Source organism: Clinocottus analis, unplaced genomic scaffold (genome assembly GCF_023055335.1).
Source record: "Clinocottus analis isolate CAN_PGR_092001 unplaced genomic scaffold, fCliAna1.0.p SCAF_17, whole genome shotgun sequence".
In the NCBI taxonomy this organism is placed as follows: domain Eukaryota; kingdom Metazoa; phylum Chordata; class Actinopteri; order Perciformes; family Cottidae; genus Clinocottus; species Clinocottus analis.
In genome coordinates this window covers 1,106,956-1,132,558 of record NW_027175898.1, presented here as the reverse complement: position 1 = coordinate 1,132,558, position 25,603 = coordinate 1,106,956, and the positions used below count along the sequence as shown (strand labels likewise).

Genomic DNA, 25,603 nt, shown 5'->3' with positions numbered 1-25,603 from the left:
GAGCCTATGAGCAGTGAGAGGAATTTTCTTTACAGCGCAAATGTGTCTTCATTTCATAAATACTCCAAAGTTAACTTTAAAAAACAACGTTATTTAGACTTATGGAGCTGAGCTGAGGTTCAGTCAGAGAGGCTCTTCCCGCTTCCACTTATTCACAATCTCTCCAGCTTCGACTCTATCAGCTATGACTATTTACACATCTAGAGAAGTTTGCCTACAGGGCTTTCTGTCTTGAATGTCTTTAGGCAACTAAACATACTTAATAACATACCTTTAGGAAAAAATATCATCTTTTCGGTGAAAACGAGCTCTTTCTGGTAGAAAGCCCTGAAGGCAAACAGTCTCCCATGGGCGCTGACTATGAGCGTTCACTTTTCAACCAGATGTGGCCCCAAGTCTCGCTCAGCCAATCATATCATTGCATTAACTTTAAAACTGTCATGCTGGTATCGGCTTCTATGTCAGTTGTTGTTTCAGACAAAGGGATGCGACCGTCCTCCGCCAATTCACCTCCGGCCTCCATCACGTCAGTGCCTCGTCCTGCTACTTCTGATCTAACCCAGGCATCTCCACCCCCTAAAAATACTACGTCAATTCACATTTCCCTTTACCGGACATGATATAATATAAATGTAGTTTCTGCTGAGTGAAATTGAGGCAACTTTGTGTCAGTTTTAGTCTGACTTTTTTTTTTTTCAATCAAGAATATGTACACAATCAATTGTCATTGCATTACCCAGCACCACTGTCCCTGTGTTATAATCCCTGTTATAACACAGGGACAGTGGTGCAGCAAAGTGTGTGTACACAGCACATGGCCAACAATGTTTGTCCCCCCCAGGAGACGGTTTCTCTCACCACTACTCCGATTACTCCGCAAAGCAAGTTTCTTATCAACGTGATGTAGCCCTGTTGAGTGCATGTAAAGACACCGATGGACAAGTGCCACCACTTCATCAGAAAAGTAAACGGCCAAACACTGTACACTCCAACAGTAGAGCTCTTTTCAAGCTCAAAATCTGATGTCAAATGCAACACAAACAGAAAACCACTGGAGGACACGATCACTTTGTGTTCTGGTACTCACAGTGACGGGATCAATAGTTCTGTCGGGTCAGGTATCCAAACACATAGTGATTCATGTCAAGAAGGTGGGGTCCAACTCGTACGACGCCTTTTCTCAATAGTTAGTCACATTTGTCTCGGTTGGATCTCTCAGGTCACCTGAAAGAAAGAGGAGGACAAGTTAGTAAAAGGAAGTGGTGGCTGATGACATCACGTATGACCAAAAACAACAAATTCATGAAGAAAGAAAGAGGAATATTTGTATTCATCCACATGGAGACTTTTAGTAGCATTTCTATTATGAATAATTTAAATATTGGAGATGTTCTGCAAAACCAACTGTGGGTCTTTCCACTTTTGAAAAGGCATTAATTAGAGAAAAACATGACATTTCAAGTGAAAAAAAACCCTGGCCCGTCTTGATTTGGCCTTTCATGTATCTGTTACCAGGAGCACGTAGCTGGCCATGACCAAAGTGGAATGAAAACATTCAAACTGCTTTTTTAAAGTGCAGAAAAAAAACAGTTTGGTAATTATACCCCTCTGAGTGTTTGATTTGAGTGTGTAGAATTAAAGGATAGATAGATAGATCAGTTTGGATCCCATATAAAGATAAAGACATTAGTGTCTGAGAGACACACATTCAATTTATGTTTATTGCAGAAAAGGTTTCAGAAAAGTCTCCTGACAACAACTGTTTGTATGTTAGTTCGTTTTTAAGGACATAGCCGGTGTCTAATAATACAGCATTGATTCATCTCCCCATTAAAATTCTGTCACCATGTCGGAGCACTCCCAAAACACACTGCTGCTTCTCATCCTAATGGGTGGAGATGAAAAAGTACAAATAAATCAACCCATAGAGAGAAAGGTAGACAAGGCAAGGTTCCATAATGTTTATTGTGTGTTCTGGCTCCAGGCCTAAGGTGGATAAACAAGATACATTTTGAAATCTCAATGCAATTAATACTGTCTTTACAGAACAATGCATCTCTTGTGCTAAAATAAGGCTCCGAGACGTCTGTCTCCGCCAAATTAGACGGCCGGTCGGAGAACAAATGACACAAAACCAACTAGCTGACAAAGACGCTGCCGTCTTACGGCAATGGACAAGAGTCACCCAGTTAAATAGTGTCAGTGTGAAACTGGATAATAAGCATTGTGTCACAGCGGTCGAGCACAACTGAACAAGCTGATTGCTCGATCCCTGATAATGACCGTCGTTTGCGCTTTCTCCATTCAAAACAAGCTCGTAACTGCGGAGACGAGCAGCTTATTCTGCTCACCAACGTTAATCACATAAAAAAAAAAAAAAGTTTTTCTCCCAAATTGCGTCCACGTCTCTCTGACGAGTTCACAGGGCTCGTTGGGGCCGTTTCTTCGGTAGCTCCAATGCAACTGGTTTTGCATAAGAGTGGGCAGTTTATACAGTGTCTTTAATATATTTCCCAGTAATGCAGCAAGCGACACAAACGACTAAAGTGAAACAGAGTGACGATCTTTGTACGCAAAAGAGAACCCAATACAAATACAACAAACAATGGGACTCATTTCTAATATTTTTCAAGCCAACTTTTCTGTTTGGAAAGTGTTCTCTCTCTCGCACAGGAAGATCACAGTCGAACTCATAATCCTAACTACAAACCATTGGCCGAGTTTTTTTCTTCCCCACGTGCGGGAGCATCAATGAGCACAAAACCAAACCGCTTCTGGTCACTTCTCAGATGTGGGCATTGATTCAAACATCTGGAATAAAAGCTATGACACCTCATCTCACTCTCAACATGTCAAATACCGACGCTGGATCCGTGCCCCTCGTTGTCTGACACCAGAGCTTCACTGTCTGGTTGTCCATCACATTCTCATGAAAGCAGATCGGCGTGTAGGCCGGACAAGCCAAACAAACACCTGACATTCACCTAGTGGACGACTGTTTGTGTCCTCTCGAGCAACCAAGTCAACGTTGACTTATTTTAACTTCTGTTGCGTAATTTCCGTACATAAGCAACTCCGTTTCCATCGGGAGAGACGGATGAGAAAGAGATAATTGCTTGTGGCTGACGAGGCAGTTAGAATGATGAGTCAATGAAGATGGGGAGGTGGATGGGTGCGTAACAGGTTAGAGAGACAGTCATATTTAAACAGAGACAGCAGCAAGATGAAAGGCTAACGATGTCATTGTGCTATTGGAGAGAAGAGACCAGCTGATCAGAACAGCTGATATCATGATTGACAGCCCCTCACAATGACAGATGAGTGGACATGCGTGTAAGAAGTGTATGGGAGGATGTATGCAAATAAACTAAGGGCCTAGGCATGCACAAGTATAGTCTTGCACACTGAACTTAGACTAGAGCTTATTTACATAGTGAACAGACTTACTTTATGTAACAAATGCTTAGTTCAACCCTGACCCCTATCCTAAGCATCAGCAAGTAGTTATGTTGCATACGTAAAACCTAAACACCAAGTAAATCTATATACGTCTTTTCCAATCCATAACATGTACATAACTGACGCTAGAGGGGAACCTAGAGCGTCTTAGTTTAAAGTGCAGCGCCGCTGACCAACCGTTAGCGTTTGACGAGTTGGGAAGGATAATGTGTTTGTAAGGGGACCCAAATTGCTGCAAAGTCACAAAGTCAGCCTTTTCCCCGGGTTGTATTCTGTGAATTTCGACTGAAACCGAAGACAACGATTTGTTCTCCCTGACAAGCCACTGCAGTTGTTATGTCATGTGATTTCTGCCTCTGTTTGTGACAAGCCGCAGAATATCCTCCCACAATCCCGTTGACAAGCTCTCTCTGCAATGCGGGGTGTAACTAAGCCGTGGAATTCCTCCTCCTCCAGCCCCCACCCACCCAACTTCCACGGCTGTGTCGGGTTGTCCTTTGCCAAAGAACACCTCTGCTTTGGATTCCCAGCAACACAATGTGCTCAACGAGATTTCCGGAGCCTCCACCCACCCACGGCGGCCCGGAGCGCCCACGCTGCCTCGTGGTGGTCTACGAATTGTTTGAGTGCAAACGGGCATGAAGCTGTAAAAAAAAAAAAAAAAAGGAAAAAAGTTCAACCAGAATTCAGACAGCAACAATTTCACGCCTGCGTAATTGAGACGCCGCCGGTGCAGCGTGTCGCTGAGGTCATCAAGCAGCTGCCACTCTAGATTACTGTTGACGTAACAGAGTGAAACAGCGGGGAAAGGATTTCACTAACTGCGTGAAGGCCCAACCTCACACTTTTCAGCATCTTCCTGTTGAGCTCAGATTGTTTTTAACGCGGGTTCACAGCCTCCACGTTCCACCCGCCGAAGAGAAACACTGAAGCTGTCGATCATAACCGTCCACCTTGGAGCCGCTGATACGCAGATTCGTCTGGTTTTATTTCCCACTCAAATTGCCGTCAACGCCTCTGCCGCGGCTGTCAGTTTCTTGATGTAAAACAAGCCGCGTCTGCATGCTCATGAATGCCAAATGCCTCAAATAAGACGCGAGATACCGGGTGCCGAACAGGTAATTAATTGAGCCGCGTGGTCTCCAAGCGCTTCGTTTCGGAGGAAGCTGCGTATTAGGAATCAATCAAGAAAGCCCCTCGTCATCTATGTGCTATTAAAAGGGGTCAATGGAGGCGGGGGGAGGACGCCGATAAATCATTTAAGTGTGTGTTTACAGTGGGTTAATTATGAGCGGTCTCACCCGCTGTCAGGGCCTGAATTGTATTATTAAAGGATTTGTTCACAAGGAAACGGTGTGGGAACATCAGGAGTCGCTCAGACGCTGTGAATAACACTTCACCGTGCCAATAAAACGCATATTGTTGTGTGTGCGCACAAGAACGACCACAGCACATTCATTCATTAGGTGGCTGGATGATATGAGACACAATGTAGCCAATACACACACACACACACACACACACTAACACAATGTGATGCTTCAGATGATGAATTGAAGTCTTGTTCGTCATCTGATCCTGAAGCAAAGCCACAACTGGACCTCTGCAGGGAGCGAGCGGGCAGACTGCTGTGTTCCTCTTAGCATTAGATTGCATTTACTTCTTGCATATCAGTCAGTGAGTGCAACATGCACTTACAATAAGCAGGGGAATGGTGGTAGATTAGTGGAACCCAGATCCAGATCCAATTGCTTTTTCCGGGGGGAGATTAAGTTTTAAGGAAGCACTCTTCACATCTCACACACACATATTAGTTCTGGTGTTCTGGGAGGTACAGACAGTGGATGTGTGTATCGTCTATGTATTTATAATGTGCCGACATTCTCATTCCAGAAAAACGCAGCTTGGTCAATGTCACTTTCATAGTTGTAAACTATGACGATATCCCCGATACACGCGTGTGACATACATCCTGTCTTTAAAAATGAACTTCCCCTTTTCACAGGAAGTTGGGTTTAAGGAAACACGGTTGATGATAACTTGATTGACTAATGACTCAGGTGGCAAAATGACAACATTCATCATAACAATATCAATTATATAATATTCGTTGTGGTAACATGTTTTCCCCGGCGCCTCATAAGGCGGCTTCTTAACCAAAGATACATCAAATGCAGAAAAGAATTTCCATAAGGGGATTAATAAAGGATGATTCTTTCTTTCTTTCTTCCTTTTAAAAGAAAACCCCCCAAAATTTAAATGTCATATAACTTTTATGTATGATAATTACCTGACTCGTTATTTGCGCGGTTGTGAAAACGACATTGTGGCACCGTGTAGCTCCGCCTTACAGCATACCATGATTTATGGTCTGTTTGACACTAAATAGACCTTAATTCACTCAATGAACATCATGGTGCATTGAAGAAGACTTAAAACTAGAGATTGAGACCATAAACTTATGTTTACAATGTTTACCGAGGGAATTATTTAAAAGAGAACTGGCGTCAATGCGAGTTTAAAGCATTTCCACCTTGGCTTACCTCTTCAGAGCGGGATGTCGAAGCCTGGATCAAACATGACAAAGCTCCGGAAACCACACAAAAACACCAAGCATGACTAATAAATTCACTTTGACGCGCAAAATCTGAGTGCCTCTTTTTAAAATTGAACTCAACGGAGAGAAAGTTCACAGAATGAGTCATGAGGCCCTTATTAGTCAGCTCCCATGCATGAGGCAACATTAAGGGGCTGAGGAAATCCATGAGTCCTAACACTTTCCATTGACTTTGTCTCGTCTTTCACAAGTCTCTGCGCAGCCCACACACACACACACACACACACACACACACACACACACACACACACACACACTCTTTCCTACCATTATTACCACCAGGATCTGGATCATCAAAGAGCTGCTGTACTGTCCTTCCGAATCAGATCCAATCTCTCTCGGCAAACAGACCTGTCATAATAACATGACAGGTCAGACGTCATAATAACATGACAGGTTGCTGAGTGTGCCCGTGACATTATCTTTCTGGGGGGATTTGCACATGACACCTGTGCTGCAACTCTAAGACTCAAGGTCAAAGGGGATGCTGGGCTCGCCCCCCCACCCCCCTCCGTCTCCCGCCCCGCCGTTGGCAACGTTTTGATCCCGGCACTGGGCGGTCGGACGGGGCCGTCCCTTTGGAATATTAATGGGTGATGTCTTTTAAAGAAGCAGCGCTCCCCAAAGTCACCTATTACACCATTGTGCCCGATGTGAAAGACGACACCTCACCGAAACGACACGCTGAGTGCAGACATCAAAGTACTGGCTTTTTTTTTTCTTCTTCTTTTTTCTCTTGCACAATTGTAATCTTCATTGTTTGACAACAGTGAGAGTACATGCCAGTAGTGCAAACATGAGATGAGAGGAAAAATAAAGACTACATTTATTGATCCTTCTCTGTTGACATAATCCTAATTAATAAGAATGTAGGATAGAAATATATTTTAAAAAAACACAGAGAGAAGTATAACACTCAGTCATATTGTTTATTAGATTGTATATAGGCTTTACTCATTGTGTTCTGTGTGATGACAGAATAAAACACCACTGTGTTGATTTAAAAGTGTCCAAGATGGGGACCATTTCTATTGCCTCTTAATGGTTCTCAACATGGCGGCGGTTGAGCCGGCGGCTCTCAGCTAACGGCGCTAATAGCTCTATGCGGTCTTAAAACCCATTTAAAACGCCGGCTGCTCCAACGCTTCTTCATCCCTCTGTCCGAGGTGTTTGGGATGCTGCTCTCCCGCCCTGTTACTAGGCAACCTGCGGTCACAACGATGATAAAGCTGCGGCTATTTCGCCGCAAGCCTCACTGACTCAAACTACACAAAGTCCAAACAAGAGATAAATGGATTTCAAGCACCGTAAATCCCTGATGCTCGACTGCCGGGAACCTCCGTGTCAAATTGTCTGACCTTTCAACCCATTGTTGTGACGTCCATGGATGAAAAGGGTGAAGCGCGAATAATAAGTCCTTTTAGTCCATCATCTCACCCATGGTCCAACAATGTCATACATTCACTTCTACTTAGTGTACTCAGTGTTACAATGCTTTAGGCTAAATATAATGCTATATGCTGGATATAAAAATCTCTCATGGTCTGCACCGTGTGTTGACAGCCAATCAGCGCGCTCTTCTGGCCTTCGGAGCCTCCTCTGTGTCGACCCTCCTGCGTTTCTCCACCACTGGAGGCTTTGTGCAGTGGAGAAGAGTCTGACCTGTTGCCGGCTCTATCTTTAGCTCCGCAGCATCGTTGACACAGCTTGCAGGACGCTTCGGTGGGCCGCTCGCTCCATAATTCATCTGTGTTTGAGCAAAATGTGCTGTGAGAGGAATTAGCGAGCGCCCCGGCTCAAAGCACCAGCCGCTTAATCGTTATCACGGTGCTGAACAGTTGCAGTCTCACCGCGAGGCTTCCCGCCACACCGATGGATGGGGTGTGCCGTCAGGCGGTGTCGGGATGCCAGATGATGCACGGACGGTCAGATTCTTGATATCTGAGCATATTTTATAAATAAACAACTATAATTAGGGGATAAATGTCTTTGAATCGGAAGAATGTGGTGGGACCCACCCACATTTGTGTGTCTTTATATCCTGATCTTCGGTGTGTATTTCTAATAAATGCCCGTTGCAACTGAGAAACAGCTAACTGCACAAGTTATATTCTTAAAGGAAGACGGTAAAACAAAAACACACCATTTCCTGAGATTTGGGGCTGTTTTGCTTTCATTACAGGTTTATCTTTAAACATTAAAACACATTGAAGTGTTAATTTGTAGATTTGCGTTTGAAAATGCACAGTAACTATATAGTTGATCAGAATGTACGTACTACAAACTCAAAATACCTCTTCCACTCAATTTAATCATTTTCCAAGAATACATCAAACAAATTACAAATTGATGTTCAAAAATATTTTTGTTTTAAATACATTCCTAATTATTTGATTTATTCAAACTGAGGAGCTGCAATGCATTTTGGGAAAGACTGTGTATGTCCCGTAAACTCACATTTTATACTTTCTCACGCACACAAAGTCCACAAAATATGCAGTAGGAACACATTACATATTCAGTTTTATGCCATAGCTCACCGAGTATGAACAGTATGTCAGAACGCGATTTGGAAATTTATACAAGTTACATTTAAATGCAATAAATAGTACATTTTAGTTGTTAATATAGCCTTTTTATTAACATAGATATTATTTTCCCTCATCAATCCAGTTTAAAGAGGACAAGAAAACACCGCTTTGTAATTCATCATTTCCTGCAGCTTTGAGGTCCGCGCTCATTAAAGCTCTGGGAGACGAACATCTGCCGTTGAAACAACTTCTGGTGCCTCAGCCTCTGCAGGGGCCAGAAGTCCTGACACGGCATGAAAGAAAATTAAGTTTGAGCGTCTGTAGCGTGGAGAAGAGCTCCAACTCGGTGAGTCGCAGCTCTCTGCTTAACGCCCTGACAGGGTGATGCATCTGTGAGATGAGTCGCGGGTATTTATAGTCTCATTTGCATGCTAGATATATACGAAGACGCCGAATACAGTAATTGACTGTAAGTTGAGCCCTACGGTGCCGAACATAAGATGGAATATTTTATTCCATGACAAATACACAAGGGGAGTGAGCATTATGTATGCAGGGGTAATAACACATTTTAAATTCCGGAAAAATTCTTTGTTGATGTAAAATCTGTTTCGGGGACGAGGCTTACACAAAGACGAGCGGCGGCCCTGAAGCTCCATGTTTGTCTGTTTGTCAGGTTGTGATGTACTCGCTTATGCATGCAGGACGTAAACGTTACTGTCAGAGAGCTGGATTACACCCCAAAACAGACTTTGCAAAACCGGCTTAATATCACGTCACTTCATCTGGCGCCGCAAAGCCCGCCGTGCATTACACCCCCGAGCCCAAAAAAACGCCACTCCTTCAGAAGACGGCGGATTACTTTTTACGCCGTTCCTCCTTTTTTAAAAGTCGTGCAACAATTATTTAGCAACAATGATTCTGTTTGTCTTGAACCAGAAAGTACATTCATCTCGGCTAAAGGACAGTTGCGAGGCGTTGCCTCGGTGACACGGCTCTCCGCGGGGGAGACGGTCGGTCCTGGATGACAAAGGATGGCATTTTAAAAGGTTAGCCCACGCGGTATGAAAACATGGTAACCCCTCTTTCTTATCAGCTCCACTCATGGCAACCCTCTCACTTTAGGTCCCCTCGCCTCCAAAAGATAACTACTGGGTGGAAACTGCACAAGCAGGTATGCAAATGTCAACCACAATATTTGATGAATTATACGTCTGCTGCTTGACATTTGGGTACGATCGAGTCATTTGGACTGTTTTGTGTCGCCCTCACACAGAAAGCCCATGCATTCGTCATCTCGACAGATTGTAATTCAAGTCAAGAGAGTTTAACTTGTTTTTTTTAAGCTTAGTAACTCAAAGTCCATTCATCCTCCATTAATAATTAAAAAGTAGAAGAAAGTCCCGTCACATTTGTGGTTAAGTGTAAGTTTCACTTTAAGTGTTCTTGTAGCAGTGCTGCCAACTTGTAAAGGAAGCCGCCGCCGCCTGCGGCCTGATCTGGGTTGCTAGCAGCGCTCCAGTGTGACAGTCAGACAGCAGACTCTGCTTCCTGTCAGCGGTAATCACAGATGATGTTGGGGAAGTTGTCACATTTTTGATGCCGACATCTGAAAACACGGAAACTGCTCCAGAGATTTAACGTATTCCCCCATTCTGAATTTCCTCTTGTATTTATGTTTTTTCATTGTAATACTGGTGGATGAAAATGTTTTAAGAATTCATGTCCATTGGGAAATGTACTCCCAAGGAACCGACGCCAGGATCCTGTTTGTGGACTTAAGCGCTGCTTTCAATACCATGGACTCTGAAGCAGATGAAGGAAGATTGACCTCTCTCACCCTGAACATAACCTGTTCGAGTCCCTTCCTTCTGGCAGGAGGCTGCGGTCCTTCAGGACCAAGACCTCCCGCCACACTAACAGTTTTTTCCCATCAGCAGTCGGGCGCATCAGTAGAGCGCCCTTTACACCTCACATCTATTTATTTAAACACACGTCATTTTAACATACACTTTAACGTTATTTGTTGTCTTAGCCCTTCATCTTTACCTCATACTTAATTTAATACACATTGCACTGTTGTTGTCGTGGACTGTTGAGTGTCGTTTGTCTCGTCTAACGTCTCATCTCTTATGTTGTACCTTCCGTCAAGGAAAATTCCTCGTTTGTGAAAAAATTCCTGGCAATAAACTGTTTCTAATTTTTTTCTTTTTTTGGGATGGGGACTTTTTCCGGGATTGAAGTTGCTACCTCTCAGCAGTGATGTAGAAGTGTGTCTGGCGCACCTGGACATCACTGTTGGGCTTTGTTAAAGTGGTGGCTTGTTAAAGTGGTAACGATGTATGAAAGGCTTCCGACTCGCAACAAAAAGGGTTCAGCGGGTTGATTTTTGGTGTTAAAAAGGTGCTATACTCGACACCCAGAACATTTATACAGCAGCAAAAATATTTTTTTATATAGAGAGATATAGTTGATTACTCAACTATATCTTTCCATATCCAAAAAATATTTGAAAGAAATTAAGGAGGTAATCGAAATCTATTTGTGAGCTTTTAATATGAATAAAAACACTGATTTCAAAGACATTACGTCCCTGTGTCGAGTCAAAGTAAAACATTCCACTACAACAACGTCAGTGGTGTCTTAATTGCCATTACATTTAACAATCATGTATCCAGTAGCTCGTAGGATGAAACCTTTCCGGACTTGTCTTCACTTTCATCCATTTCCTGAAGAACCCGTAGGTTTGCCTGCTCTTTGTAGTTAAGTGATTTGAAACCACTCACGGGGTCAATGGAGCTGGTCAGCGTGCCCGCTTTATGGAAATGGACAACCTTTACATGTCACAACCTTGCATGAATGTAGGAGTTAAATACATGCCAAATATACATACAGCGTATGAAGCAAAGTTGAAGCCCTCAAGCTTTTGACAGACATGTCAAACATGCAGATTGGGCAGCAGGCGTAAAAACAGCAGGCGACCATGCAGGGAATCCTTTGTGCTTTCTCTCGTGAGACAAACACATTCGCACACAGTACAGTACGGCAGGTACACAATTGAGGAGAAACAATAAAAGGTTTCAGGCTGTTGGCTATTACGACTGTACCTCTGATTGTACTAGCTGGTAATTGTGTTGTCTTTGCTGAGTGAGACAAGCCAAGATGTATTTTTTCTTTAATTCCTTCTCCCCCCCAACAAAAACCAGTGTGTATTCTTGGCGCCATCTTCTCCAGTCATGGACATATCTCAGTACAGCCATAAACTCTCAATACACTTACAATACTGTCTAAAAGCATCCCATTTACCTGGAGACTTATGAAGACGGGGACAAAGGCTTATTGTACACATCCATCTCAGATACAATAACGTATTTGGAGCAGCGTGTCGGATTTTCATGGGATTTATATCCAGAAATGGAATATAATATTCATGATTATGCTTTAAGTAGTGTAACATCACCTTAAAATAGGAATGATTGTGTTCAGCTCAGATGGTTGCCATCTGTGACCTTGCCATCAGATACCACCAAGTCCCACACACTGTCCCTTTAACTGAGGTTCTCATATCTGTCAAAGAATTGCATAACCCTGCTTCTCAAATTGGCGGTTCTTAGCTTGAGTTCTTGGCTTTCTCACAACACAAGACCAGAACGCCCTTTTTTAGGTGTCCAAGTCCTGTGCTTTGTGGAACCTGTTCCCTCGGCCGCTCCAATTAAAAAACAACAGAATACGCAGCGGCGAGTTGAGAAACCAAGTTAATGGTTGCGTAGCAGATGGAAATCGTTTCATCCAGATGGTTCAAGGGGTCTTTGGGGATTTTTGAAAAACCTTCAGAACAGCACTAAGTGTTGTTAAATGTCCCAAAAATCTATTTGAAAATTGAATGCTCAGCACTGGGCTGTCTAGCACACAAAGCATGGCTTATGTTTTTGTATATTATTGAATGTATTTATTTCCTACTCTGGTTATCATCTCATGACCCCGTCGATGCATCACGTGGGCGTCTCGGAACAGTTGAAGAAGATGAGGTCAGATCTATTGATGTTATATAACTGAAGCCTCGAAAATGGATTAAATGCATAAAACAAGAGTAGGTTGCTGGTTTGACACATGTTCGCTTACACACTGAAATGCAGATTGAATGTCCCAAAACAAACCGGCCAGCAAACGACGCGCTACGCGAGGCGCTGCGTCCACGTATCCCCTCGGGTAAACTTCTCGAAAAAACACGCATTAAATATTCAATGAAATATTCACAATGCTGTCAGTCAGTGGAGTATGACTGAACGGCTCTCGTTGGTTTGCCTTTTGATGAAACATTGATTTGTTTGTTGATAACATTTAGTTTGTAGGACCGCTGGAAATCAGCTACGGACGAGAAACAACAAGACGCACCCCGGAGAGACCTGGAGGCTCGACACGGTGCTACGATCAGGCCGAATGAAAGGTTTCCACCACATTTGCATGATCTTTGATCAATAAGACATTGAGAAAAAAAAAAAGCTTTGGCAGCAGTCGCTCAGTCACATTCCAAAAAAAGACCAGTGTGCTTGTTTTCTTTCTTTCTTTTTTTCATTCGTCCATGACTCATTTGTTGTAGATCATCGTTAGGCTCAATTAAGTTTCAAGTATGGCTAAATGCCTTCTGCTTTTGTGTCATTAAGTGGTACTAAACATCCAATGGAGCAATGTTGTATTTTCTCTATGTACTAGTAATGATACAAAGTTAGCGTTGATCGGATGGGGAGACAACTAGTAGGACATTTCCAATGTTTCCATAGGTCATTATTACACAATTTAGTAATTTAACGTAATTTGTCACCATGATTCCACTTTAGCTGTTGACTCGTGCTGTCTTATTAAGGCAACTAAACCATGCTAACGGCCGCCATCGAGGGAAGATAACTACCATTATGGACTTTGTTAAGTTCAGGCAACAAAACTACTGAGTATGGTTGAGGTAAAACATCATGGTTGGGCTTAAAATAAGAATGTAAACTCAGTGAAATATGTATGTAATCAACGTAACAGGAGAACACGCCATAAACGTGACTTGGTTGTAAGTACTGATGACACGCAACAAGCAAGACCGGCGTTAAGGCCATTCAGACGCTAATTGGTGAGGCTGTTCACCGACAGCTATTTGAGCCAAATAATGCTGAAATTCATCGCAATTCCCTCTGAAGTAGGTGGTTATGGGTTGTTAAACGTCAGTGTTTCGGCTCGAATCCGAAACAAGTGAATCGTCGCATCAAACGGGTCACTGTGCCTCACTCCTCCCGAGATCTCCAACGGTGCTCGAGATGTAATTAAAAGGCTGTTTTCTAAATGGTCACCTGTTGTGCTCTGATCTTTAGCTGTCGATGATTATTGTGCATCATTAAACCCACGGCAGGGATTGCAGATCATACCGTATCAGTCTGTAACTCATTTGCTGATAACACAATCTTTAGATACATCAAAATTAAACCAAATGAGTGTTCTTCTCATTACAGTAGTTAGCACAAAACTCCCATGAAGCTATTTGGCTGAAAATGTTCCCGAGACGGCGGGAAATGTCAGCGCACGCCCACACTTCAGATTGATCGCGCTTCTCCTCGGCGCTTCGATAAAGAGCTTGATTCAGGTAAAGATGACTTTCAGCGTTTCAGATGCTGCATTCAAGATCCATTAGGGAGATTCAGAGTTGGATATGAAAAGGCAGATTGCTGCCTCGGTGTGTAATTTTCCAAAGAGTTTGTCTAATATAGGATTTTGCATGCCAACAGTATGATGGTTTTAATGAAGCACAGCATCTGAAAAGCAGTTGTTGTTTTTCCACGCGGCTTAGATTGCATGCCGTTTTTCAAATATACATTTCAGGAGGCCCGGGGGAGTTTTCCTGTCAACAAAAGTTGAGATTGCATTACGTGCGAGCAGTGCTGTTAGTGTCGGTGTGTTTATGAGCCAGTATCATTATTGTTTATGACCTCAAACCATGCACATCGTTTTGGACCATTACTGTATTATTACTTTCGAAAACCTGCAATAGTTGAATAATTATTTCATGATTTATACATCACAGCCTTTATCTGAACATTTTATTCTGAAAATGTTTGACCTTTAAAATCATATGCTGGAAATGGAATGCCAACATCGACTGTAAAAATATACATACATTTACTTATTTGTAATTCCACTATCCCTCTACTTCTAATTTAATTTTCCATTTTCTGTATTAATTTAAATATGTATTCAATTAATTAATTTTTTTCCTATTGCAGTTTTCCTTTTTTTGTGCCTCTATTACATTTAATTATGCATTTTTTCTTCATTATGCAAATACTGTCATTCAAAGTGTGTCATGAGGTCAACTTTCCGTCTTTGGCTGCTCATCAGAGAGCACAAATCAAACACATTTCCGTCGCAGCAGCAGCTTCGCTCCAGAAAAGGTATGGTCTGGCATCAGCCGCAGATAAAGAAATGCAAATGGAGCGTTAGCAAGTATTTGTGCGTCTCCACCACATTTAAGTCTTTTATTAAGAAGATCCAGACTTTGCATCTTCTGTTAACTTTGAAATAACTGTATCCGCAAGAAAATGGCCTTGTTCATTCTCCGATCGAAGTGCACAATTGCTAAGTTGAACAAACTCTAATCCGAGCGCCTTCGCCGTGAGCGTCATAGATGCCTCTATTCAAAAGTCCAGCACACGGAGCCCTGAGCTTCCAACAGGCGGCCGAGACAGAAACTACAGGTTATATAACCAGCAAAAATCCCAGAGTTTGTGGAGCACGGCTGGGTTGTTTTCCTCCATGACTTACAGGAAGTAGCCCCGGCCGCCCCGCTCGTTCTCAATCAATACTTTTTAATCAAGGCGATCGGCCAGGCGGCTGCTGCCTCCTGTATGACGACTGCATGCTGTAGGAAAGTTTTGCCTCTGAATGTTTGATTTTCGAAGACCTAATTTCACATTCTGTTGGAGTCTTTGATTGGAAAACAGCTTGAGTGGTTGTGAGCTGAAATGCATTCATGAATTTTGTGTGTGTTATGAGTGATGTTCATCTCGCTTGTCACCTTTCCTGCACTTTCAGTTTTACGATTACTAATTACAGGTTTAGTTTTTGTACCATTTCATATGTTTTGACCCTGAGGCCATGTGTGTTTCTTACGAGCAAGGAGTTGTATCGAAACTGCAATTTAAAGATAAATAAAATCATGATTAAAAATACGAGCAAAGAGCATTCATGAACTGAAAGGGATATCCCGAAGCTTTTGTAGAAACACATTAAGCGTGACGCCGAGCCAAATCACTGAGCCACCAGGACTCTGTCGAACCACTTTCTTGCTCTCGACATTTTATAATGCGTCGGCGCCAAACATTTTAGCAGTCGGCCAAAATGAGTGTGATAATGGTAATTGCTCATAAATGTGTGTAATGTGTATGTGTAATGCCTGCGTAATTGTTTGAGTTTTGAGATTGCTTTTTTCCATATCAAATGAATTCACTTAAAGTGCTGCTATTGTGGATTGATTTTATAACTGTTGGATATCTTGCTTATTAGCGTAGATAGCAATTATTTATTTAACAATAAATAATTCAGGAAATGTTTATCTGTGGTTGTATTTGTTACATTAATAAAGCAAAGTGTGCCCAATTTATTTATACTACATAGATGCATTTTCAATGTGACGTGTTTCCACGGCACACAAACTTCACAGAGTCATAATTGCTCTCGTTTGCAGTTTGAGTTCTCCTGTCAAGCGTTTTACAGATGTCTCTTTTACAGTTGTGGTCTATTTGGAATATAAATTATACTTGTCTTTCGGGATAATGTTCCCTGCCGTCATCACCGTTAACATTGACATGGAAATGTTTGTCTCTGGTAGTCCGATTGCATTCTTTGTGGGTTACGACTATTCATCTTACAGTTTCAGGTTGGAAGCTTTGTATGCTTTTGATGCGTTTTATCATTGCACATTAAATAGTTGTATGGTTTTACAAAGGTTTTTGGAAAAGTTATGATTTGGGCTGTTCATTGAAATGGGCCGGTTTTAAGTTGCGAGACAGCTAGAAACTGGTTTGGCAACACTGACACGATCCAGCCCTGGATGGTCCCCCGTGTCGGCAATACTTAAGCATCATACATTTGGATAGGACAGATTCACTTCTGGTGTGTATGTCCTCTGATCAGATTCCCATGTGTGTAATTACGTGTATGACCCGAAATCTCGGAAGCACGAGCAGCACCATATTATAACATCACAAGCCATCCGAAGCTTTTGAAGCCACTGGTTTATTCATGATTCTCGCTCTAAGGGTTGGTGAGTGAACTCATGCGCACAACGTCAGTGACACAGGTCTCCAGTTCACCTGAGACATCTGCTGTACTGCATTTCATTCTCCGCTCCATCCCCGCCCATTGTCGAGCTGTATCTATGTCAGGAAAAACTGAAACCACTATAGCCCTTCATTAAATCACAGCCTACCGCCGAGTATTTCTGGGTGGCAGCATGTGGAGAAGCCCCAGGCGCTATTAAAACCACCTTCGTTGTCTTAACCGCAATGATGCAAGCGTGAGAAAGAACACGCCAAGACTTTATCCACACGTGAGGCAGGTGAACGTGACTCACCAACAGGGAGCACTTAGGCCATCGAAGGACGTGTGAGGCAACGGTTTGACACGATCCTGCACTCTTCATACTCGGGGGGGGCTTGCCACTCCTTTTACTAACCAGGGTGACAATTTCGGGACATAATATTCATAAAAAACAGCTGTAGGAGACTCAACTATTCTGGGTATCTCCCCATTTAGACATTTTTTCTGATCAATGCTCAGTCAAAAAAGGCAACAAAAAAACAATATTTTTTTTTTACAACACAGAAGCTTCACTGTTAGTTTCATCAGCCAGTTTCTTTTTTTATATATATAATTTGCCCGACTGTGGGATGTAGCAGATTTTGTCTGACTGTCAAGTTTGCCTTAGTTCTTTGAACTCAATTTGTTTGGGTAATGTTGAAAGCACATCACATACTTCCATTTTTTTTCTTTTTCTTTTCTTCAGATCTGCTCCGAAAGGCTTCCAAACACGCCCACGCGTAAAAAGATATCTGCAGAGGAAACAATGCATCTCTGCGTTGTTCCAAAAAAAAAAAAAAGTTAAAAACGATGGCACATCACTTCCAGCGCTGCAGGTCATGTGCCCAGCAGTTTTACTTGCTCTGCTTCTCAGAAATACAGTGCGTTCAGCAGTGCATCCGAGCCGTATTCCAGTCTGTATGTGTCCAAGCAGCTGGCCAACATCGGCCCAGTGCCCCTAGTCATGTCAATATTATCCCTGTCCAGTCGATATAATACATCCCACATAGCAATATAGTGGTTGCTGCTTTACTATCTAAATGGTCTTGTACAGTGCTTTTCTAGTCTTCCAACCACTCAAAGCACTTTAACACTACATGACATCATTCACCCATTGATGGGAGGAGCCACCATGCAACCTGCCACATCAGTATCGTCAACCATTCACACGCTTTCATACTCCATAAGTGTCTTGCTCAAGGACACATCGACATGGGCGAGCGGCACCGGGGATCGAACCGGCAATCCTCTGATTGAAAGACAAGCCTGCTCACCATTGAGCCAGTCACCCGACTTTTTCTTTCCCTTCCTTGTTCCACCTTTGCCAAGGCTATTTTGCCCTATTAATGTGTTCTACGCCTGTGTACCCCTAGGCAGGCAGTAACAGGCTTTGACCCTGCATGACCCACGCATGGCATATCAGTTAGTCCTCTCCCCCATAAAGGGGATTGAATGAAGTGCAGCCGTGCAAATAATGACCGTACCGAATCAAATATCAGGGCACTCATCATTCTCCATCTCACTATCCGAGCTCACCCTTAAACCCCCAAAAGAAACATCACGCCAGCCTCTCAGTAGCAATCTAATCGTTGATGCTCCCGCATTAGCTGAATGAGTCTATTGAACTTGGAATCGACGAAATGAATGTGTTAAACGGCGGCCTGCCATTCAAAGCAAAGGATGTCAAAATGCCCTAATTGCCAATCTGTGTGTTCACTAATGCAGGAAGTTGAATTGAAAACATGAACACAGCTTTTCTTTCTCCACAGACATCTGCCATTTTGACTCTACAGCATGGGTCACTAACAAGCGGAGAGCGGCCCGAGTCCTGACCAGACGCCAATGTCTCCTAACCAATTATTATTAATTATTCATTAACTGTTGATGGATCACTTCTATTTCACCGACGCAGCTTTTCCTGCCTTTGTGACACTCCAAAGGTCCAGTAAACACACCAACTAACCCTGAAAAAGCCTCTCACGTGATCCGACTTGACTAATCACGTGTGTATTCTGTTAAGCCGCAACCTCGACTCAGGTGCCATATTCTCACACAGACACACACACACACACACACACAGCGTCAGGAGAGACCCTGACGCTGGAAAAAGTTGAGAAAAGTATGCGAGTCAGAGAGGTTATTTCATTTGGCGCTCCAAAAAGAGACATGTAGACAGCTTAACCAAAGCCTTGAACCAAGAATGGATAGACTCTTCTGTGTTTATTATCGCCACAACCAGTTCAAAAGCAGTATGTCTCGTGTTCAGCGACATTAAAATCACGAGACAAAGCACAGATCTTTAGAGCAAACAGACCGACTCGCATCCGAAACATACACAATAATATACTGACCAACAATAATGTGAACAGAGAGAAGAAATTAGCTGAAACAAGTGGTTTAAAAAACAGATAAAGTCCCTGAACACACATTTCTCTTTTGAGATGACAAGAATCATATCTTGGCTCTTTTGATTGATGTCACTTGACGCCAAAAAAAAACTGAATTTAAAGCTGCATGACAATTCAGTTAAATTGTTTTTCTATAATGAAGGACTTTATTTTATTCATATATTTAATTTATATAGTCACATTTTTCAAAAGCTTCTCTAGTCGGCCAGGACTCCAGAGGAGGCGGCTGGCCTCCACCCCTGACCAGGCCGCCTGGGCCTTCAACTACATGGTCCCAGGTCCAGCCACCAAGGCCCTGTCAGCCTTGTCCTCTACCCCTCAGAACAATGGAACCAGTGGAGAGGGAAGCAAACCCCAGGCAGCTACCAACGTTGTCTACAGCCTGGCTACAAGCAGCAAGGTGGCTGAGTCCATGTGTAACATCCAGGCCCAGGCTGGTTCCTCTGAGGTGGCAATGGCCCCTGAACCTTACCAACCGAAACATTCAGCTTTGGTTCCCCAGGACAAGAAAGAGGAGAGCATTGAAGAGGATATCTACGAGTATGTCTCTCCCAGACTGGTCATCCCTCCGGGCCCGACCAGGAGAACCCTGTCGGATATGTGCGGTCCCTCAGTGGCCTTTAGCACTCTCAGCATCGGCAATGCAGTAGAAGCCAGTGTGTTTGCAGCAGGTGCCGAACCTGAACGTTCCCCCAAACCTTCCTTTCCCATGGCGAGGCAACTCCGACAGACGGCCTAGGCCGGCAAACCGTGATTCTCCTGCTCCAATGGTAACCCCGCCAGTTCCCTCCTCCTCCTCACCCACTCCGCCTGTGCATCCTGCTCCGCCTCCTGCTCCTGGAAGCCGGACCTTAAACGGGTAGATTGAATGCTTGATGTCCCAGGGCAACTCCATTCAGGACACCAGAAAGCCCTGATGATCGACCAAGAACCTCCTGGAGACGGCCAAGAACATCCTGCGGGAGTTTGTTTCCATCGCTACATAGTCGCTGCCGGCACGCCCACCCTCTCTGTCTCGTCTCTGTCTCACTGTGCCATTATCATATGGATCGTATTTAGCAAGCACTTTCCTGCAGGGTCACAAGTCAGAAGCAGATAAATGAGATTACTTTATCTGCAAGTTTTAGTCTAAAACACCCAAAGTCATTGGAAACAAGCAATAAGATAACTGCAGCAGGCATTACTTGCTATGTGGAGATTTGTGTTAAAATATTCTAGTTTGATTATCTTATCTTGTGGTTGTCCTGCAACCACGGGGTAGCTGGTTCGATTCCCAGTCTCCCCATAGTTTGCTTGTCCATGAGCGAGACACTGAAACCCACGTTTCACGAGGGGGAGGCCTACAGCTCCTTAAAAAAATACTAAGCATGGGTCAAATGCGGAGAATAAATTTCCCCACTGTGGGACAAAAAAATAATTATTTCTTTCTTTAATGTGAGCGATTTGTAGCCAGGTTTTGACCCTGTTGTGCTTTGCTGAGGTCCACTCGTGCTATGGCGTCGTTTCCCCTCAGTCCAGAGTACTTTCTCTCATCAAGCTAAATGTGGAAGCTACAGTGATCAGTGAAAAAATGAACACGAAACAGTCCAAACAACCCTCTAATATAATAGCCCCAGCTTAGTACAATGTAATGCAATCCGTCCACAGAGAGCGAGACTTCACTCACTCAATCCACTGAGGAGTGACATATTGAGATCACATTAATACTCCATTGCCTATTATTAAAATTCATGTTACGAATGGAGTGTGTGTGTGGGTGGCAGTGCGCTGAAGGAACATCTTCATTTGTCAAATCAATGAGTCTGTGTCTAATGGAATGGACTGAATATCATCCTCCTCCGGACAAGGAGGCCGTTTCTGGATGGACAGAAAGCAGCAGAATACATTATTTATCTGTTAATATTATAGACTTTTATTGATTATTGATTACAAATTATATATTATAGGTAAGTGAAGTGAACTAAGGTTGAGGACCTAATAATTTAAATGAGGATTATTCAATCGTTCATATTGGGAAGTTGATGTGAAGAGCTGCAGCGGATTATTTGCGGTTAAGATCCCATCACAGTTTAGAGTCACGGATTGGATTAGAACAAAAGACAAAAAGGGAGCAAATATATCTTTCAGAGATGGCTGACTATGTTTTTTTGCCACTGAAACTATAATGGCGGAGCCAAAACATTTTGTTGTTTGATTATAGCAGCTGCTCAACAGGGCTTTATAGAAACACAATTCAAATCATTAGGAAATACAAAGTTGCATTTATACAAATCCTGTCATAAATAGTTTAAATTGTGTCTTCTAAGTTGCTTACAGTGTTATGAAGTTAAACTACTTTAGAAGTTAACTACTTTATATTGTATTAATGTGAAAATGTCTTCAAACAACTAGATTTATCAAAGTTTCTCACCAACACTACATTTTACAGGATAACGTGAAGATATCATCATGTTACAATTTACCTTCGCCCAACACTGAGAGCATAAACGTATCATAATGGAATGGAGTCACTTTTTGTATTTTTTTGAACAGATGAACAGATGTGAGGACAGTTTGCACAGACGGGACAATATGAGTTTGTAGATATCCTCCATTATTTAAAATCGTGTTTGGAGGTACATGTGATTTGTGGCCAGTGGATGTTAATGGCAGACTCAAACTTTGCTCAGCTCTAAAGGTTTATACATTAGCAGTTTGTTCAGCGGCGCCACACAGCTCGTTATTTTTTACTGCTGAAGTTCATTAGCACAAGCTTCCACTCAATAACTGCTGCTCTATGTCAACGCTGCCAATACCGCCTCACACTATCGTCAAATCTCAGGTCAACGAAGTTGAATGCTTGCCAGATAACAGACTTGACACTTCTTATATCCGGTTATTGTTTTCTTATTTATTTTATATTTCCCATCCAGATTAGCTCACATTCTGATAGACTTCACTTCATGACCAAGAATCTGTGAATAAAACAAACAAAGAGATCTAAAAATTATTTACACTATTCGAGGGAAATCAATGGTGAAACCAAATCCAATCCTCTACGAGTCCAATATGGTTTCTCTTACGTTTGAGCGAATGCAAATGACTTCCCGGCTAACGGAACACAACGTACACTCGGCCTGTGTTTTCCTGACCCCTGATTGTCCTTCACAGTGCCCTTGGGATTCTCAAAACAGGTATAATTATCCTCCACCAAATTGCGTCACTACCTGAGTATTCTGCAAGGACTCTGTGCCAGGCATCGGCCTCTTAGGGGAACACCGAGGCCCTGACCTCATCTCCAGCTATCATTGGCTCGCTGAGAGCGGATCATGTTGAGAGCAAAGCAGAAATGAGGGGAAGGCATCAGTCGGAGGAAGAGGTGAGGGGAAAGGATCGGACAAAAGACAGGACAGGAGGTAGGGTAGGGATGGGAATTGAGATTTTGATCGAGATGAAGCCATTATTGATTCCTTTTTATTGATGACATTTTTTAATGATCCTTTTATCAATTCCCCATTTATTATTTGGTGAAAAAATTTGAATTTCAACTGTCCAGGATGAATGCAAACCAACTTAAAATCTAATCTCCTTTCACTTTGGCATTGTATTGTGTTTTCACTGCATTAAACACTGAGTTAAAATGATAATGATATCAATGAGTGTATTTAGATTTAATTATTTTGTTTGATTAAATTAGCATTTGTTGTTTATGTATGATGTATTACAATCTGCTTAGGTCATAATTCCCTTTGCTGGGAAAATAAAATACTGTATGTTTTGCAAGTTTCTCACTAAATGTATATTTGCCGTTATTTTTGCCGAATAGAGCTTGAACACATCTTAATAAAACGCAGTGCAACGATATTCAGTCAAACGGGACTGTGCTGTCCAGCAGCTGCTAACAGCTCACGTTTGCTAGCTCTCCTCCTGACCATTTCAACACAGCTTTATCGTTTTAAATGTAGCATTAACGAGGGGAAAGATTGGTGGGGCGTGTCTCTCATACCTTGTATCCACCGAAATTGCTTGGTACCAAGTAGTATTGAAAGGTTCTTCAGTCAAACAGTACTGGAAACCTACAGGAGCTGTTGTTGTTTTTGAATGATGCTCGTTGTGCTTGCACAAATGTCTGAAAGGATTGCAGACCTCCGATCACTCCATGAATGTAGAGTATGGAAGTTGACAGCTGGTCAGCTCTCCATAAAAAATAAATATCCAGAGGAAGGATGGGATAACGCCAAAGAGTGAAGCAACTAAACTGACTTGACTGACCTATCCTTTGACATTTTAAGTTAACTTTCCACTTCCACCTGAAGCAGCTTTGATACATCTAATCAATGTCGTGCGATCGCAGCGTCAAACAGAGCCACACGCCGACACGCGTACGCCGAGAAATCACACAGGAAACGCCATCCTGTCGAGATGACTTCACAGGACTGACAGTTTAAAAGCTTTTTGATAACGATGTCAACGTATGTATGAAACCGGCACATATCCAGGCTATCACCTTTTTTTTCTTCTCTTCACTCTTCTCATAAACTGTGACTAAAAAACCTGTAAATGTGACACTGCGAATAGGCACGCTGCAGTAACCGTATAGTAGATGGTCTTCAGCGAAAGTCGTGAGTGGCTCGCTCTTCTTATGCAATTAACCCAGTTTCTCAGTGAGGCAGCAATCTGTGGGGAAGCAATTAAAATCCATATTCTACCCAGTGTGTATGGACTTCACAGAAGATTTTTTTTTTCAACCTTGGACAGTGCAACATTTGTTTAGAGGCGTTGATCAGTGATTTTCTTTTAGACATTGTGTATTTAAAAAAAAAAAAACACGGCTGAGAGGACACAAAGGAAACAAAATACGAGGAAAGGATTGGCAGAAATATCAAAAAGGCATGCGGGGTTTGTCGATGACTCCTTTTTTTTATCTGAACAATGATTTTGTCGAGACAAAATCTATTTCTCCGTTATATATTCAGTGGATCCTTCATTTATTTTCCAATTATTTGTTCTTGAACGCAAAGCAGCTCATGCATGAAATCTTATCAACTCACTTGACTCCTCTTTAATACAAACACAGCCCATAGAAAAGAAGAGGCTCCCTCCTATTTATTTGTTCTCAAATCAGAGTGTGTGTGTGAGTGTGTGTGTGTGTGTGTGTGCACTGTGGTCTGACCTTGAATTCCTCCTGCGGGCAACAAACAATCCCAAGTCTTGCCCCTCCTCCCACGGACGAAGAGTGCAAGGTGACGTGTGTGTCTGTGTGTGCGCTCGTCTGTGTGTGTGTGTGTGTGTGTGTGTGTGTGTGTGTGTGTGTGTGTGCCTCATCCGTTCAGTCTTTTTACCTGCAGGGGAAAACGATGAGGAAATGAGGGGCAGGGAGATGAGAAATGGTGCAGGTCTGTGTGGCATCTAATCCTTTTCTATTTCACAGAGAGAGAGACGGACTGGGTCGGCCCAAAAAATCCAGACTATTCTCCGTCCTGTCTGGAGCAGCGTTGTTTTCAAGGAACTGAGTTCCATCGCATGAGAAAGGAAAGTTGTCACATCGACAAAGTGGTTCTTAGACGTTTTTGTTGTTGTGACTACACGTGCCTGTGCTTGCTGTGGCTTTTCTGGAGAAATTGTAACAACAGAAAAAATCCTGAATCCATAATGTCATGCAGGAGGGATTTTAATTCAGCTGGGCTGGGAACAGCTTGTAGAAATGGGGTTAGTGAATTATGGAGGGTGCAGGCTCTTGCATAATGATGCCAAAGTTGGTTGAACACACACAAGGACATATAAGAATAAGGATTTTTTTTTAATGGGCGTCACGTTAGTTTTTGTGTACAAATGTAACACGTTAGATACAAAGAGGTCATTCATGAGCTGTTAAGTGAGTTTATTCTGTTTGTTTGTTTTACTTTGGACCCCAAACCAGCTGAATACTCTCCAGCTCGCCACTTAATGACAACGTCATTGATCTCATCTCCTAACTGTATGCAGTAAAAGCAGATATGAGAAAAGGATTGGCAGAAATAGAAAAAAGGTTGAACAATTCCTTTTTTGGCAGCAGACAATTGGTATCTAGGATATCGTCTGTCAAACTGTTCTCACACAGCTTTTGTAACCTTGTGATTTGTAGAGATCATCTCGTATGTTATCCATGTCATCATAAAATGGACGTAGAAAGTATGAAGACCAAAGAAGCCCAACCCAACAAAGTATTTTTACCAAAACAAGTTGTTTCCTGTGAAGATGTAAGTTTATTTTAAGTCGCGTATTACTGGTGT

At 42.6% G+C, this 25,603-nt stretch overlaps 1 protein-coding gene across 1 annotated transcript in view; it reads right to left on the bottom strand.

Moving 5' to 3' along the window:
• Positions 1-25,603, bottom strand: part of LOC137788044 (leucine-rich repeat and fibronectin type-III domain-containing protein 2) — a 120,532-nt gene that overhangs the window by 52,730 nt on the left and 42,199 nt on the right. The window contains exon 2 of the mRNA XM_068580850.1: positions 1,088-1,224. The gene's annotated coding sequence lies outside the window, so the exon portion shown is untranslated. The remainder of the gene's footprint in view (positions 1-1,087; positions 1,225-25,603) is intronic.